The 17,610-nt window shown below is 41.5% G+C and overlaps 1 long non-coding RNA gene across 1 annotated transcript; it reads right to left on the bottom strand.

Annotated features, from left to right (window-relative positions):
* Nucleotides 1–357: 357 nt before the first annotated feature.
* On the bottom strand, nucleotides 358–13,783 carry LOC145123715 (uncharacterized). Its single transcript, XR_013715260.1, has 3 exons — nucleotides 13,650–13,783; nucleotides 773–829; nucleotides 358–594 (listed from the first exon to the last, which is right to left on the bottom strand). It is a non-coding gene; the product is annotated as an uncharacterized LOC145123715 (long non-coding RNA).
* Nucleotides 13,784–17,610: the final 3,827 nt, after the last annotated feature.

The raw sequence follows: 17,610 nt of genomic DNA, 5'->3' as shown, positions 1-17,610 counted from the left end.
TTTATGTATATTGTAGTCAACAGTTACATTCTACTACTTTTGATAATAAGAACTGTGTTTTTGTTTGTTCTGTACGAATAATAAGAATTGTATTTTATATCAAATATTCTAACAAAATGTGTACATATAACATTAGGTATTACACAATTTACGAAGAACTGTTTTATACAGAAATATGAGAACAAAAATACATTTACAACATCTCTGTAGTCATATGATAAATAAGAAAATGTATGGAATTTTAATTAAACTCAAAATGAAAATTATTAATATTAATTGAATGAAAACATAAACTTACAAGGAGAAACCCCTATAATTCATGAATCCATATCATTATTATACTGAAATGAAACTCCATAAAATCCGATAAGACTAAATTGAAAACATTATTCAATTCCTAAAATATGTTGACGAAGTAAACATCTACTCTCTGTTGACCCTTGCTTGAGGACAGTTCCTCCTATCATGACCAACACCAAAACAAATCCCACATCTTCTTATTTTCTTCCGATCTTTGTGCACTTGACATTGATTGACATTCCGATCATTGTTATCAGAAAAGTCCTTCTTATTGTTATCAACATTATCTTTGTTCTGAAAAACACAACAATAAAATTCAAAAAATGAATTTCATCACTGAAATATCGTAAAGAACAAATATGAGATGAATCTGATAAATGATTATTCTAAACTATGAATATAAAAAAATTTATATGCATATGATAAACGATACTTCAACACTATAAAAAGAAAACTTCCATGAACAACATACCTCCATTAACGAAATATCAGAATAAGAAAATTGCTCTGAAGATGATGAACTATGAATCTGCAATGGAATAAAACGTATACGATGGATATATATATATATATATATATATATATATATATATATATATATATATATATATATATATATGTTATATTCGTTGATAAAATGCATATTTAATAGCCTGATATTTAGGAATTTGATTGATATCAATCAAAGTTTAATTAACTGGGAAAATATAAATTATATTGCAAGATTACATTAATACCCTTTAAGAATAATTGGTCCACATTTGTCCATACAATAACACAATAACTAGATTAAACACTTGAACCTATATATATATATATATATATATATATATATATATATATATATATATATATATATATATATATATATATATATATATAGTAGTTTATAACCCGTGGGAACCACATTTATAAAATTAATAAAACTTTTATAATAAAATTTTATAATTATTAACCAATTATTTTAAATAAGTTATTTTAAATAAATTATTAATTAAGAGATATATCAAAATTTTAAAGTTATTATAACTTCAAATTTAACATATAATTAAAAAATATAAATTTGAATTTTGAAATGAATTGTCTAATATATCTAATGACAAATGTCATAATATTAATGAGGGGTTGTATTAGAGTGACATTTGGCAAAAAGAGATTAAAAATATATATATATATATATATATATATATATATATATATATAGTATTAGGATTTGTTGCATTTAATGATAACTTGTGATCCTTAGTGCAATATAATGGTAAAAGTTTTGATTTTGTTTCCGGTGCATTTTTTTTTTGTGAAAACCTTCATATTCTGTCTAAAACTGGAGGGCAGTTTGAGATGATCTTTGGTTTGGGGAAGTCACCTGTCAACTCCTTATTATCCCTAAGAGTTTCTCTCTTCAACATCAACTTTTTTTTCATTCTCTTCTAATTTCATCCCTAAAGCAAGTTTCTTGAATGAAATGTCATCTTTCTAATCCCTTTTGTTGCACAACTTTTGTTTTAAATAAAATATTTAAAATAAACGAGGACTATTAAAACATTTAAAAAGTTACAATACTAAACAAATGCATTTCGTTAATAAAAAAATAAAATGACTAAAACATTAAACTAAAACTAAAGCATAACTAAATTTCTCAATCATATCGTTGTCGAATTTCATCCTTTCAATATAGTACCGCTTTTGGTTACACTTCGGTAAAATGTTCATACGGCTGAAGAAAAAGCTACAAATCTTTTTTTTTTTTGTTTTCTTTGCAAGTGCTCATCCATGGTGCATACCTTCTCTAACTTTATCTCCTATAGTTTTGCTCAATGTTGTTATTTGTCTTCAAGATCTGTTTTATTAAGATAATTAATTTTAGTAGATTCATAATTTATCTTTTCCAGTTGTTCTTCCCCACCTTGTTGTTAAGAAGATGATGATGTCACTTTCATTCGTCTTTGTTAGGGTCTTTGCGGCTCTTCAACATTTAACCCATCTTCCTTTTCGTTGAATTCCTTTAGAAATTTTACATCCAATGAGGTTGTGTAATTGTTTGATTCAGATGTCTTCAATCTTTTTGATGATATGATTAGATCATGTCACACCCCCAGCCGGCGGCGGAAACGCCGGGTTGTGCGATGTTAGGTCGTTGGATCACAGATTATTGAACATACATTGAACAATACAAAACAATATATATAACATAAATATCACTCCCACTATGGATAAAAATATTACATCAAAATACGTTTCTGAAATACTATAAAATACAATACAAAAGGTGGCTTAGCAGTTAGGCATAATTATAACGATAATAAGTCTTCAGTAGCTTCATCGATTAATCACTGCTTTCAGGAGTGCAATATTTCATCTCTTGGTTTCCTAGGAATACATGTGATTTTGAAAACTCAACATAATGTTGATGAGTTCACAAGTTTTTATATTTTGAAAATACTCTTGATACATAACTTTGTTAAGTTGTAGAAGTATTTTGTTTTCTTGATTGAAAATAGTGTGCTTACTATTCATGGGTACAAGGGTTTTCGTAATTCTTATTCATCCTATATATTATTGGTGTGTCCATACCTTAGAAGTATATTTCAGGAAAGGAATGCTTTTAAGAGCAGGCTATCCAAGAGTGAACTCAATGTAGGTTGTGGATGCAGTCAAATCTCACCTATATAACGGATATACTTATGACGTAACTAGAGTTTCGATGTTTCATTGTATAATTATAACTTAATATATATTTATTTTAAATAGATATCCTTAGCAAAGCCAAACTAGCGGAGTGTCGATATAGCCATTATTAGAGTTGAGTGATGGCATAATATAATACTATTATCCGTCTGGATCGAGTGTAGAGACGGCATAATATACTACTATTGTAGCACCTGGTTCTTGGTATGTATTCTTTTTATTAATTCTTTAAATATTTTGCATTTTGGCCTTGGACTCGGCGAGTTGAAGGACCAACTCGCCGAGTAGAAGCGAGAAGGGACGCGGGACTTAAGTGACGAACTCGGCGAGTCGGGTCCCGGACTCGGCGAGTAGGTGCTGTTCGGACCAAAAACCCTAATCCGAGGGTTTGCACCCTATTTAAGCAATGATATGACGGCCATATTGTCCCTTATGCTCCCAAAACACTTCTCATTGAAACCCTAGCCGTTTGTGCATTGTTGAGGCCATTTTTGGTGTTCTTGTGTGGTTGTAAAGCTTGGAAGGAAGAAAGGAGCTTGGAACCTGAGTTGGGGACAGTAGATCCAGAGATTTTACTTCATTTTTAGCAGCTTCCAGGTATAATGCCCCTGTCTTGACTCATCTATGTGTTATTCATCTTTAACTTGGGATTTCTTTGGATTGCTAAGTCATGTTTTGGTATTGGAAGTGTGGAGTGGGTTTTGACTTCAGATCTGGGCCTTAAGAGGGGTTTCATGGCATAAAGGTGCCAACTTTAGGGCCATGAGAGCCCCATGCTCATTGTAGGACACTTTATGTGGATTTTTGAGCTAAAAACCCCATGCATGTGCATCAAGTTTGGAACTTTACGTATAAAGTGGACATTAGGAGGCCAGATCTATGGTTTTGGTGTGCTAGATCCCATTTAAATCAACTGTATGGAATTGGTCAAGACTGGACTCGGCGAGTCCGTTCTAGGACTCGGCGAGTCCAAGGCAATCTTCTTAGAACTCGACGAGTTGTTCATCAACTCGGCGAGTCGAGGACAAATCTTGTTCATCAGATGAAGGTGGACTCGACGAGTTGTTCATCAACTCGGCGAGTCGGATGAGTTTTCATGTGACGTTCATATGAGAGAAGAACTCGTCGAGTTGACGGCCCAACTCGACGAGTAGAGTCGTGGATAAGGACAAATGGAAGGTTAGGGACTCGGCGAGTTGGCTAGCCAACTCGGCGAGTCAGGTCAACTGGAAGTTGACTTTGACTTTGACTTGACTTGATCAGGGGTAAAATGGTCATTTTACCCAAAGAGTAGATATCAGACTCTGATTGTGTGTTTTGTGGGATTTATAGCCGGAGGATTTCTGGAGCAGCAACAACAGATAGAGAGTTCCCGCACAGATCAGCAGCTACTACGAGGTGAGTTACCTTCCAGTAGCGGTGGGTCTACGGCCACAATGCCGGCCCACCAGTAGGGATCGTATGATAGATGTTTGTCTTTCTAATATTCATCTGTGTTGCTACTACCTGATATGTTATATGCTAGCGTGATATGATATGTGATAGTGATAGAGATTCGGTTGTTAGGACCGAAGGGTAGGTTAGGCACCCCAGATATGCCTAACAGTATGTTATGATATGTTTAGCTGCTAGCATGATATGTTATACGAGATAGAGGTAGTAGAGGGGGGATGGTCCCCGAGATTCGGTTGATAGGACCGAAGGGTAGGTCGGCACCCCAGATATGCCTGACAGTAGATATTGCTATGATATATGTGACAGTTGTAGTAGGGGGTGAAATAGTCCCCGAGGTTCGGTTGTAGGACCGAAGGGTAGTCAGCACCCCAGAATGGCTCGACATGGGTAGGTCAGCACCCCAGAATGGCTTGACACGGGTAGGACGGCACCCCAGAATAGCCGCACGGGTAGTTCGGCAACCCAGAATGGCCGTACGGGCAGGTCGGCACCCCAGAATGGCCGTACCGGGTAGGTCGGGCACCCCAGAAATGCCTGGCAGTATGTATGCTATATGATTGTATGGTATGTGGACGATGGGGGGAACTCACTAAGCTTCGTGCTTACAGTTACAGTTTTGTTTCAGGTACCTCTTCAGCGAAGGGGAAGGAGCTGGCGCGGTAGCGACACATCATACACACACGCATTGGTGTTTCCGCATTATGAGATGTCCTGGGATTGTACTCTGACATTATTATTATTTTTATGATTTGGTTTTTCAGACACGAGATATAATTTATGAAATGATATGATCGGATGATGTTTTACTACAAATGTTTTACAAATCACTTATTTTAAATGAAATTTTTGGACGAGAAAATTGGGTCGTTACAAGTTGGTATCAGAGCCCTGGTTTGAGGGATTCGGACACACCTTCGGGGGTGTCTGGACTCAAATCGAGGGATTAAAAGATTTTTATAAAGAAATGATTTTCTAAAGGCTAAGTAAAAGAGTTTTGAGAAAGAACAAGGTGTGTGATGTGCGCGACCGGCCGAGCTCAAGTAAGTTTTCCCCAGAGTACCCATACAAGTTCATGTTATGATTTACCAGTTTCAGTAGAACTGCATGCTAGAATAGGACTAAGGATCTAGGAATGATGCCTTATGTGCCTGCTTTATGTGCTTCAGCTTTATGAGAATTGCATGCTAGTATTGAGTAGACAGCAGTAGGATAGCCTGTTTAGGTTATGCCTGATAGTATGAGCTTAGCATTGTATGCTAGTACAGTTTCTTGTTATGAAATAGATTTGCTTGAGTAGTTTCCTTTGTCTGAATGCTGCTTGCTTTGTGCTTTTAGGAGTTCTAGCTGTCTTTCACTAACTAGTAAACGAATACGTTAAGTTACATATTGCAAGGACTAAATAATTCCAGAAGGTTGGGTCTAGCCCTATTTCGCAGCTCTTGTTTGAGTCCAACCGTTGTAGGGTAGGATCTCTCATTCGAAGAATTATCTAGTCTGAGTAATATGTAATAGTATTCGCGAGCTAGTTAAGGGAAGAAAGCAGGGACTTCTTATGCAGCTGATGACGGAGAGTGGGTTGGTGGTTACCTAGGGCAAGCCTAGGATAAGAGTAGCATGAGATCAGCAGTAGTAGTAGAAGGGACTTGGTGGAGTCAAGGCAGTTCTTGAGGAAAGTACGGATATATGTGGAAGGTAGTATGGGCCCGTACTACTGGAAGCAGAGGATCCGTACTTGAATTGAGGAAGGATGAGGCGAGACCAGGAACCTTGCAGTAGATGTGATCCCTCTAAGATGTATCAGTACCACTGACAGTTGTCGTTATGTATTGCAGAATGGTGGTACTACGTTCGAGGCCAGCAGTTGGCAGTTCTGGAGAGGGATCGGGTTCGGGTTCAGGTTCCGAACCAGTGGATGAGAGGCTACGCGAGTTCATCGCGTCAGAGATCACCAGAGGCATCCTTGAGTCGACCCCCATCATTTTCGGGTCGATCAAGGAAGGGATAGTTGAGCTGATGGAGGACCGCCTCAGGGCGTTCAGGAGTGACATGGCATCTGGCCAGTCAGGATCTCGCACACTGTCCTTTAAGGACTTCAGGAGCAGTGGTGCGACGGATTTCCACGGGGCGAAGGACCCCATTGTGGCCAGACGATGGATTGCAGACATTGAGTCTGCACAGCTGACCAGCTTCTGCCACGAGGGGTCGAAGGTGAGATATGCAGCAGGGTGTTTGAGAGACAGAGCTAGAGATTGGTGGGAGTCTGTTGGCGACTCATTGGGAGCCTCGGCTGTTGAGGCTATGACATGGCCGGACTTTGTGACTCGGTTCAGAGCAGAGTTTGCGCCAGCTGTAGAGCTTCAACAGCTGGCCAGGGAGTTTTTGGATATGAGGCAGACGACGGAGACTGTGGCGGAGATCACCGCCAAGTTCCGGGAGAGGGCGTTACTGGTGCCCCAGTATGCGGGTGATGAGGATATGAGGAGGACCCGCTACCATGACATGTTGCGAGCCGACATTCGGGAGCATGTCAGTTTTTCAGCTTGCCCTACCCTGGATTCTATGATTGCCAGGGCAAGGGAGAGAGAGATAGATCTGGAGCACATCCGGAAGAGGAAGGCAGAGGAGGGACAGACGATAGGGGCTTCGGGAAAGAAGCCCAAGGGATCAGATGGTAGGCCGAAAGGCCAGTCAGGACCAGGCCGCTGCAGGAAATGCGGCAGGCCACATGAGGGGGCATGTAGATTGGGGTCGTCGGGCTGCTATAAGTGCGGCAAGACGGGGCACTTCAGCAAGGATTGTACCGCCCCTGCACCTGTTATTCAGACGTCTGAGTTGTTGTGTTTCCACTGCAACCAGAGGGGCCACAAGAAGGCCAACTGCCCCCAGTTGACAGCAGCAGCAACGCCAGTGAAGGCGCCAGCTCCAGCGACCCTGGGGATTACAGATGGCCGGCAGGGCAAGGCAGAGGCTCCGGTGGTGAGGAGTCGGGCATTTCAGCTGACTACCGAGGAGGCACGCGCCGCACCCGATGTGGTGACGGGTATGATTCTTTCCCTCTGATTTATTTATATGATGTTTATGATATTGATATGTGCTCTGTTTAGGATCGTTCCATGTAAACGGTATCCCAGTTCAGGTATTGTTTGATTCGGGTGCTACCCGATCGTTTGTTTCTCTTGCGCTTAGCAAGAAGTTTTATGAGTCTTCGGGCATGTTGGATTGCCCTCTAGAGGTCGAGATTGCGGACGATCGATCAGTGCGAGCATCTGAGGTCTTCTGAGATTGTGTACTGAGATTATTTGAGGAGCGCTGCCTGGTGGATCTGGTTCCCATACCTTTACGGGGGAACAAGGTGATTATCGGTATGGATTGGCTAAGCCCCAACGGGGCGGTGATAAATTGCGCACAGCAGCTAGTGCGAGTCAGGACCCCAGGTGGGGGAGAGTTAGTGATTCAGGGCGAAAGGCCACAACGAGGACCAGCTTTGTGTTCAGCAGCGAGAGCTAGGCGTTACCTTCAGTAGGGTTCCGCAGGTTATGTCGCATATGTTATGGATACCCGGGAGGCGGGTAGGGCGACGGTGGGCGATGTGCCCGTAGTACGAGAGTTCGTGGATGTATTCCCCGAGGAGTTGCCAGGGATACCTCCGGAGCGACAGGTAGAGTTCAGGATCGACCTAGTTCCTGGTGCGGCTCCGATAGCCAAGGCACCATATCGGTTGGCACCTCCCGAGATGCAGGAGTTGTCTACGCAGCTGCAGGAGCTGCTAGACAAGGGATTCATCAGGCCGAGTAGTTCGTCTTGGGGAGCCCCGATTCTGTTTGTGAAGAAGAAGGACGGGTCGCATCGTATGTGTATAGACTATAGGGAGCTGAATAAGGTAACGGTGAAGAACCGTTACCCACTCCCGAGGATTGACGACCTCTTTGACCAGCTACAGGGGGCATCTTGGTTCTCCAAGATTGATTTGCGTTCAGGGTATCATCAGATGAGGGTCAGAGAGGAGGATATACAGAAGACGGCGTTTCGGACGCGTTATGGCCACTATGAGTTCGTGGTGATGCCTTTCGGGCTCACCAATGCTCCTGCCACGTTCATGGACCTCATGAACCGCGTGTGTAGACCGATGTTAGACCGGTCTGTGATAGTGTTTATTGATGATATCTTGGTTTACTCCAAGACGCAGGAGGAGCACGAGGAGCATCTGCGAGAGGTTCTAGAGACTTTGAGGAGGGAGAACTTGTATGCCAAGTTCTCCAAGTGTGAGTTCTGGTTGCGCGAGGTGCAGTTTCTTGGGCACCTTGTCAACCAGAATGGGATTTCGGTAGATCCGGCCAAGGTGGAGGCCGTAATGAGATGGGAGGTTCCGAAGTCTCCATCTGAGATTCGGAGTTTCCTGGGATTAGCTGGCTACTATCGGAGATTCATCCAGGATTTCTCCAAGATAGCCTTACCCCTGACCAGGCTAACGAGGAAGGTCGTGGTCTTTCGTTGGGGGCCTGAGCAGCAGGCTGCATTCGAGACACTGAGACAGAGATTGTGCGAGGCGCCAATCTTAGCCCTGCCAGAGGGCATGGAGGATCTCGTCGTGTACTGTGATGCGTCCATCGCAGGCTTGGGCGCAGTATTGATGCGGAGAGGGCATGTTATCGCTTACGCTTCGAGGCAGCTGAAGCCTCACGAGGCGAACTACCCGACGCATGATTTGGAGCTGGGGGCTGTTGTGTTCGCCCTCAAGATTTGGCGTCATTACCTCTATGGGGTTCGTTGTATGATTTACACGGACCACAAGAGCTTGAGGTACCTCATGGATCAGCCGAATCTAAACATGAGGCAGCGTCGGTGGTTGGACGTGGTGAAGGATTACGATTGTGAGATCCTTTACCATCCGGGGAAGGCCAATGTGGTGGCCGATGCGCTTAGCCGCAAGGCGGCACCGATCAGAGATATCTGCATGCGGATGACAGTAGTGACCCCGTTATTGGAGCAGATCCGAGAGGCCCAGCAGGAGGCTATGAAGGAGGAACATCGGAAGAGTGAGCGTATAGTGGGTCAGGTTTCCTCCTTCGACTATGACAGCAGGGGATTATTGACGCTACACCGCAGGGTGTGGGTTCCATACCACGGAGGCGTGCGCCAGGTTTTGATGGAGGAGGCGCACAAATCCCGATTCTCCATTCATCCCGGGGCGACGAAGATGTATAGGGATCTTCGTCTTGACTATTGGTGGCCCTACATGAAGCGGGATGTGGCATGGTATGTGGAGCGGTGCTTGACCTGCAGGAAGGTCAAGGCCGAGCATCAGAGACCACACGGCAAGATGCAGCCGTTGGATATTCCGCTGTGGAAATGGGAGGATATTACGATGGATTTTATCACCAAGCTTCCCAGGACCGCGCGGGGAGTGGATTCGATTTGGGTCATCGTCGATCGATTGACCAAGAGCGCCCACTTTATCCCGATTCAGGAGAGCATCTCGGCCGAGAAATTGGCCGATATCTATATCAGAGAGGTGGTGGTGTGGCATGGAGTGCCAGTTTCGGTGATTTCGGATAGGGATGTGCGGTTCACTTCCAGGTTTTGGAAGAAATTCCACGACGAGTTGGGTACTCGTCTGCATTTCAGCACCGCCTTTCACCCGCAGACGGATGGCCAGAGCGAGCGGACCATCCAGACTCTGGAGGATATGCTGTGGGCATGTGTCTTAGACTTCGGAGGTAGTTGGGATACCTACCTTCCATTGGCAGAGTTCTCCTACAACAATAGTTGCCACATGAGCATCGACCGTCCTCCCTTCGAGATGTTGTATGGGAGGAGGTGCAGGACCCCGATATGTTGGGGCGAGGTTGGCCAGAGAGTCATGGGGAGCACCGAAGTGGTGCTCAAGATGACGGAGAGGATTCAGCAGGTCCGGAGCAGGCTTCAGACTGCTCAGAGTCGGCAGAAAAGTTATGCCGACAAGCGTCGTTCGGACCTGGAGTTCCAGGTCGGGGATATGGTTCTCCTGAAGGTGTCGCCTTGGAAAGGCGTCATCCGATTCAGGAAGCGGGGCAAGTTGGGCCCAAGGTTCATTGGACCATTCAGGGTTGTAGCCCGGGTGGGCAAGGTGGCATACAGGCTGGATCTGCCAGCCGAACTCAGTCAGATCGACAGCACTTTCCACGTCTCCCAGCTGCGGAAGTGCCTGGTGGACGACTCAGCAGTGGTGCCCCTAGAGGATATTCAGGTTGATGACAGCATGAACTACATTGAGCGGCCTGTGGCGATTCTCGACCGGAAGTCGAAGGATTTGAGGAACAAGAGAGTGGAACTCGTGAAGGTGCAATGGAAGCACCGGAAGGGGTCGGAGTGGACTTGGGAGCCGGTGGACGAGATGATGGAGCATTACCCCGAGCTGTTTCAGGAACGAGCAGCAGACTTCGAGGACGAAGTCTAAAATAAGTGGGGGAGATTTGTAGCACCTGGTTCTTGGTATGTATTCTTTTTATTAATTCTTTAAATATTTTGCATTTTGGCCTTGGACTCGGCGAGTTGAAGGACCAACTCGCCGAGTAGAAGCGAGAAGGGACGCGGGACTTAAGTGATGAACTCGGCGAGTAGGTGCTGTTCGGACCAAAAACCCTAATCCGAGGGTTTGCACCCTATTTAAGCAATGATATGACGGCCATATTGTCCCTTATGCTCCCAAAACACTTCTCATTGAAACCCTAGCCGTTTGTGCATTGTTGAGGCCATTTTTGGTGTTCTTGTGTGGTTGTAAAGCTTGGAAGGAAGAAAGGAGCTTGGAACCTGAGTTGGGGACAGTAGATCCAGAGATTTTACTTCATTTTCAGCAGCTTCAAGGTATAATGCCCCTGTCTTGACTCATCTATGTGTTATTCATCTTTAACTTGGGATTTCTTTGGATTGCTAAGTCATGTTTTGGTATTGGAAGTGTGGAGTGGGTTTTGACTTCAGATCTGGGCCTTAAGAGGGGTTTCATGGCATAAAGGTGCCAACTTTAGGGCCATGAGAGCCCCATGCTCATTGTAGGACACTTTATGTGGATTTTTGAGCTAAAAACCCCATGCATGTGCATCAAGTTTGGAACTTTACGTATAAAGTGGACATTAGGAGGCCAGATCTATGGTTTTGGTGTGCTAGATCCCATTTAAATCAACTGTATGGAATTGGTCAAGACTGGACTCGGCGAGTCCGTTCTTGGACTCGGCGAGTCCAAGGCAATCTTCTTAGAACTCGACAAGTTGTTCATCAACTCGGCGAGTCGAGGACAGATCTTGTTCATCAGATGAAGGTGGACTCGACGAGTTGTTCATCAACTCGGCGAGTCGGATGAGTTTTCATGTGACATTCATATGAGAGAAGAACTCGTCGAGTTGACGGCCCAACTCGACGAGTAGAGTCGTGGATAAGGACAAATGGAAGGTTAGGGACTCGGCGAGTTGGCTAGCCAACTCGGCGAGTCAGGTCAACTGGAAGTTGACTTTGACTTTGACTTGACTTGATCAGGGGTAAAATGGTCATTTTACCCAAAGAGTAGATATCAGACTCTGATTGTGTGTTTTGTGGGATTTATAGCCGGAGGATTTCCGGAGCAGCAGCAGCAGATAGAGAGTTCCCGCACAGATCAGCAGCTACTACGAGGTGAGTTACCTTCCAGTAGCGGTGGGTCTACGGCCACAATGCCGGCCCACCAGTAGGGATCGTATGATAGATGTTTGTCTTTCTAATATTCATCTGTGTTGCTACTACCTGATATGTTATATGCTAGCGTGATATGATATGTGATAGTGATAGAGATTCGGTTGTTAGGACCGAAGGGTAGGTTAGGCACTCCAGATATGCCTAACAGTATGTTATGATATGTTTAGCTGCTAGCATGATATGTTATACGAGATAGAGGTAGTAGAGGGGGGGATGGTCCCCGAGATTCGGTTGATAGGACCGAAGGGTAGGTCGGCACCCCAGATATGCCTGACAGTAGATATTGCTATGATATATGTGACAGTAGTAGTAGGGGGTGAAATAGTCCCCGAGGTTCGGTTGTAGGACCGAAGGGTAGTCAGCACCCCAGAATGGCTCGACATGGGTAGGTCAGCACCCCAGAATGGCTTGACACGGGTAGGACGGCACCCCAGAATAGCCGCACGGGTAGGTCGGCACCCCAGAATGGCCGTACGGGCAGGTCGGCACCCCAGAATGGCCGTACCGGGTAGGTCGGGCACTCCAGAAATGTCTGGCAATATGTATGCTATATGATTGTATGGTATGTGGACGATGGGGGGAACTCACTAAGCTTTGTGCTTACAGTTTACAGTTTTGTTTCAGGTACCTCTTCAGCGAAGGGGAAGGAGCTGGCGCGGTAGCGGCACATCATACACACACGCATTGGTTTTTCCGCATTATGAGATGTCCTGGGATTGTACTCTGACATTATTATTATTTTTATGATTTGGTTTTTCAGACACGAGATATAATTTATGAAATGATATGATCGGATGATGTTTTACTACAAATGTTTTACAAATCACTTATTTTAAATGAAATTTTTGGATGAGAAAATTGGGTCGTTACAACTATTATCGAGCGTAGTGACAGCATAATACACTACTATTATGTGTTTGAGTCGAGCGTAGTGACGACATAATATATCACTATTATCCGTTTGAATCAAGCGTAGTGATGACATAATATATTACTATTATCCGTTTGAGTCGAGCTTAGTGACGGCATAATATAATACTATTATCCGTTTGAGTCGAGCATAGTGACGACATAATATACTACTATTATCAGCTTGATTCGAGTGTAGTGACAATGGGGAATGATATTATTCCTATGAGTTGGGCAGAGTAACGACTAGGTATAATGTTTTCCTAAAAAGTTGGCCAAAGTGAAGAATATGTATAATGTTTTCCTAGAGAGTTGACCAGAGTAACGACTAAGTATAATATTATCTATTGGGCATAGTATCTACCATGCATAATATTATATCATAAGAATTTAGCAGAGTAACGATAAATTATAATTTTTATTATTTTATTTGGGCAGAGTAACGATAAAATATATTGTATACAAATGACAATATTTATATCGCAACTATAATAATGATATATAGTGATTTGTAATAAATTAACATGTGTAATCCCCCCCCCCCTCCCCTTAATTTTGATAAAAAAAATTGGAAAAAATGTCGTGAAACTCACTCTTGTAGCGTGCTTTAGTAGACCCTAGGACTGCGTCTAGTGGCGTAGGGGGCTCGAGATCGACTGGGCTCGAGGGTATAGCTTAATGATAGCTAAAATATATGAATATAGAAATTTCTTAAGGTTTTATAAGAAATTTGGAAGGAAAACGAGAGAAAGAAGCAAATTTTTTGGTGTGGTAAATGAATGGGGTTGAAGCTCCTTTTATGGGGCAAAAATGGGAAAAGCGTCTCGTGCAAGATTCTACGCGTGGGTGCTGGCTTTAGTATTGGTCTGTCACGTGTCAAAATTTTGTGGTGCCACGTATCCCCTTCTATAAGCTTGTGCGCACCGCGCACTACGCTGTGCGAACGTCGAAACCGTCGGTTCTTGTAAAATCCATAACTTCTTCATACGAGCTCTGCTTCCGACATTTTTTATATCCACGCGTAGTTATTGACGAGTAATACAACTTTTTTTTTAGGTTGCATTGGCTAATTCTGACTTAATTTTTAGCCCTATTTTTATAAGATCAAATGATTTTGCAAAAATCATATCTCTCTCGTACGGATTCTGTTTTTGGCATTATTTGTCTCAAAATTCTATCTCAATGAGTACTACAATTCTCTTTTTGGTTACTTTAGCTAAAAGTCAACCGATCTATTCATAGATTTTGATATTGTAACTTCGTGTGCGCGATTGATTTTTATATTTTATAAAAATTATAACTAATTTATACGGAGTCGGATTTCTACGAAATTTATATTTTCAGGATCGGGATGACATATACTTTCAGAATATGTTGTAAATAACATAAATTTGTACGCACTAATTTTTACGAATTACAGACAACTTGACTGGTTTTTCTTATTTATCTTAATACGAAAGTTTGTATTTCCACGATATATATATATATATATATATATATATATATATATATATATATATATATATATATATATATATATATATATATATATATATTAAGTCTATTATACTTATTATTTTGTCACTTTCCGGTCGGTGACAAATTTCTCAATTGTTACGGATCATCCATTAGAAATATGATTTTTCATTTTAAGTGATCTTTAATAATTAGTTATGCCGCCTTAGGAGGAAACAATTTATTTTTATAAAATTTTCTATATTCAATGTGTTCCGACTGAATTATATCATCTGATAGACCACTACGATGGTGTTGTTTAATTATATCATCTGATAGACCACTACGATGGTGTTGTTTTTTGTATATCATGCACAAGCTTGGTACTTATTAATTTCATGTCCTTGGGATTCATTTAATGAACAGTACGACCACTACAACGTTGATTTTTTAATTTTTTTTTAATAAAAACTAGTCGTAGGAGACCAAGCCTCTTTCCTTCTAAGTGTGACCATGCCGCTATGGTGTCAAAATAGTCAGTGTCACGAGCATGAGGTGGTGTTATCGTTCGCACATGATGGTAAGCTCAGCCAACCTGCCCGTATCCATGGCCTTATTTCTCCAAAGACGTTAAATATGTCAATAATTCTAAGTGAATCTTTTAAAAAAAATAGTTTCTTATATATAAATAACATAAACTCAATTAAAATTATTGAATTATTTCCACTACCCATAATGAAATATCATTTTTATAATCCAATGTTGAAATAACATGAAATTATAGAATTATCATTCATGTCTAAAATTTAACAAAACAGACCATTTATTTGTCATGTAAATTTTAAAAGTAAACATAAGAGCAAATTACATTTGGTTCATGTGGTTTGGTTATAACTCCCTTTTGGTTCGACCTCTAAAATTTTGATAGTTCGTATCAATGTCGTTTTAACAAATTATAACGCTCCTCTTTGGTCTTATATAAAATGACTATATTACTTTTATTAATATATTTTCTCTTCTTTTTTTTTCACATTTATAAATTTAAGTAATATAAAAATAAAAGAGCCTCATATTATAGTAATATTATTACCCTACCTCGCCACACACCCACATCCAACATATCTTCTACATCTCTTATTCCTCGTGTGTTGTCTCCTTACATTTTCTTCCTCACAACTGCGGTCCCGACCTTATAATCGGAGATGAAAAAACAACATGGGTTTCTCACGGCGGCAGTCTCCCTAGAAGATTCGATCCGGCCGATGATATTTTTACAAAAAAATCGATGATATGTGGAGGACTTGATCTAGTCGCTGAAAGTTTAAACCCCACCCATCAACCTTTGTTACGTTCGTCCTACATCCCAAATAATCATCAATAGAACTCTTAGAGGGGTTGTCAGTGATTTATTAACCTACTCTGACCCCAAACCTTGAATCTTACGAGGCTGTTAACGATTTCTTAACCCTTCGCCACTCTAAATGTGACATTTTTTATGAATTAACTTCCTGAAAATAATAACATTAATATCTTGGACACTTCATAACCAAGCATAATATGATTTCAAGTTTACTTTGGGTTGTTTTTGGGTTTGTATCTTAGAACTGTTAAGAAATTATTCATCATGTTTTTCCTGGGATATTTGGATGTCCATTAGATTCGAGAAGCAGGCGTACATGAACTAAATCAAATATGTGTGGATTGATGATCTTGCCACCAAAAGTTATCGGAGACATGGGCTAGTCAACTTGGAGAGAAGGTGGTCACATGACCCACCCAAATTTTAAATTTGTACAATAAGTTATATATATATATATATATATATATATATATATATATATATATATATATATATATATATATATATATATATCTACGACGTTCATATGTGGATGCTCAATTATTGTGCTGGCTTAGGAGCCAATCAGATTTTAGAAAAAAATAATTTATTAATAAATTATGTTAGGATAATGTGGTAACTTTATATATAATCATTTTATAAACCAAAAATAAATTCAACTATATATGTAAATTCCCTAAAATAATGGATCCATTCTCCTGAAAACCGGTCATTCTACATCTCAAAAACCCTACACCACTATTAGAGATATCGTCATCTCCATCACCAAAGTCGGATCGTTACACACAAACACAGTCATCTCATTCCAGAAAATTGGCCGCCGCTATCATCATTAACGAAGGGCACCTTCGGCAGCCTCGTCCCATTACAGCGCCACCGCCGCATAACCCTCCAACCCCACAAGGACGGATCTTCATGGGGGCCAGGAAGGGTTGTGCCCCCCCCCCCCCCCCCTGTTTTTTTTTGTCACAACTTGTGACATCCCCTAATTTCTCGGCCAGAAAAGACCGATTTATTTTATGCTTTTTAAAATAAAATCAGAGTAATCCTTTTAAAAGATGTTGCGGAATTTGTTCCCAAAACAAAACATGATAAAAATTTATCAAAACCTTTCTTTAAGAAATATATATTTTCATTTCATATCAAAACTTCGGGATGTCATGTTTCGATACAGATCAAAAGCATAAACAAGACATTATAAGCCTTACAACAGTTATTTACAACTACTGGCCTATAATCCAAAAATCACTCATCATCATCATCCGACTATGCTCGGGGTCCACTACCTATAATATAAAAAGCTGAGTGGGTCAGGCTTGGAAGCCTGGTGAGCATATAGGGTTTTCAACCCACAATAAATAAATTTATTATACTTAAACATCAATCAATCAACCAAATTACCCCAACCCCATTATCTTATTTATTTCTTAAGGATTTACCCTAAGATTCAACTATCACTCATTCCTAAGGATTCATCCTAAGGAATAGGCACGAAGTCACATCGTCGCCAGGGTTTATACAATAGGCACTAAGTCCATAGCTGCCAGGGTTTATACAACATGTCCTAAGTCCATAGCTCTTATTTATTGACAATATTATTCACGGGAATCCCCCCCTGCAATACATGTCAATGGGTTTTTAGAGTACAGCTGATGAACATATAATTCACACACTTACAGGTTGCGAGCCTGCTAGTGTTCCACAGATCATCTAGAATAGTCTATGGTTGTCATTCATAC

The sequence above is a fragment of the Lactuca virosa genome, chromosome 7, assembly GCF_052849685.1.
Source record: "Lactuca virosa cultivar CGN04683 chromosome 7, Lactuca_virosa_CGN04683_v6, whole genome shotgun sequence".
Taxonomy (NCBI): Eukaryota; Viridiplantae; Streptophyta; class Magnoliopsida; order Asterales; family Asteraceae; genus Lactuca; species Lactuca virosa.
This window is presented reverse-complemented; position numbering and strand designations above follow the sequence as displayed.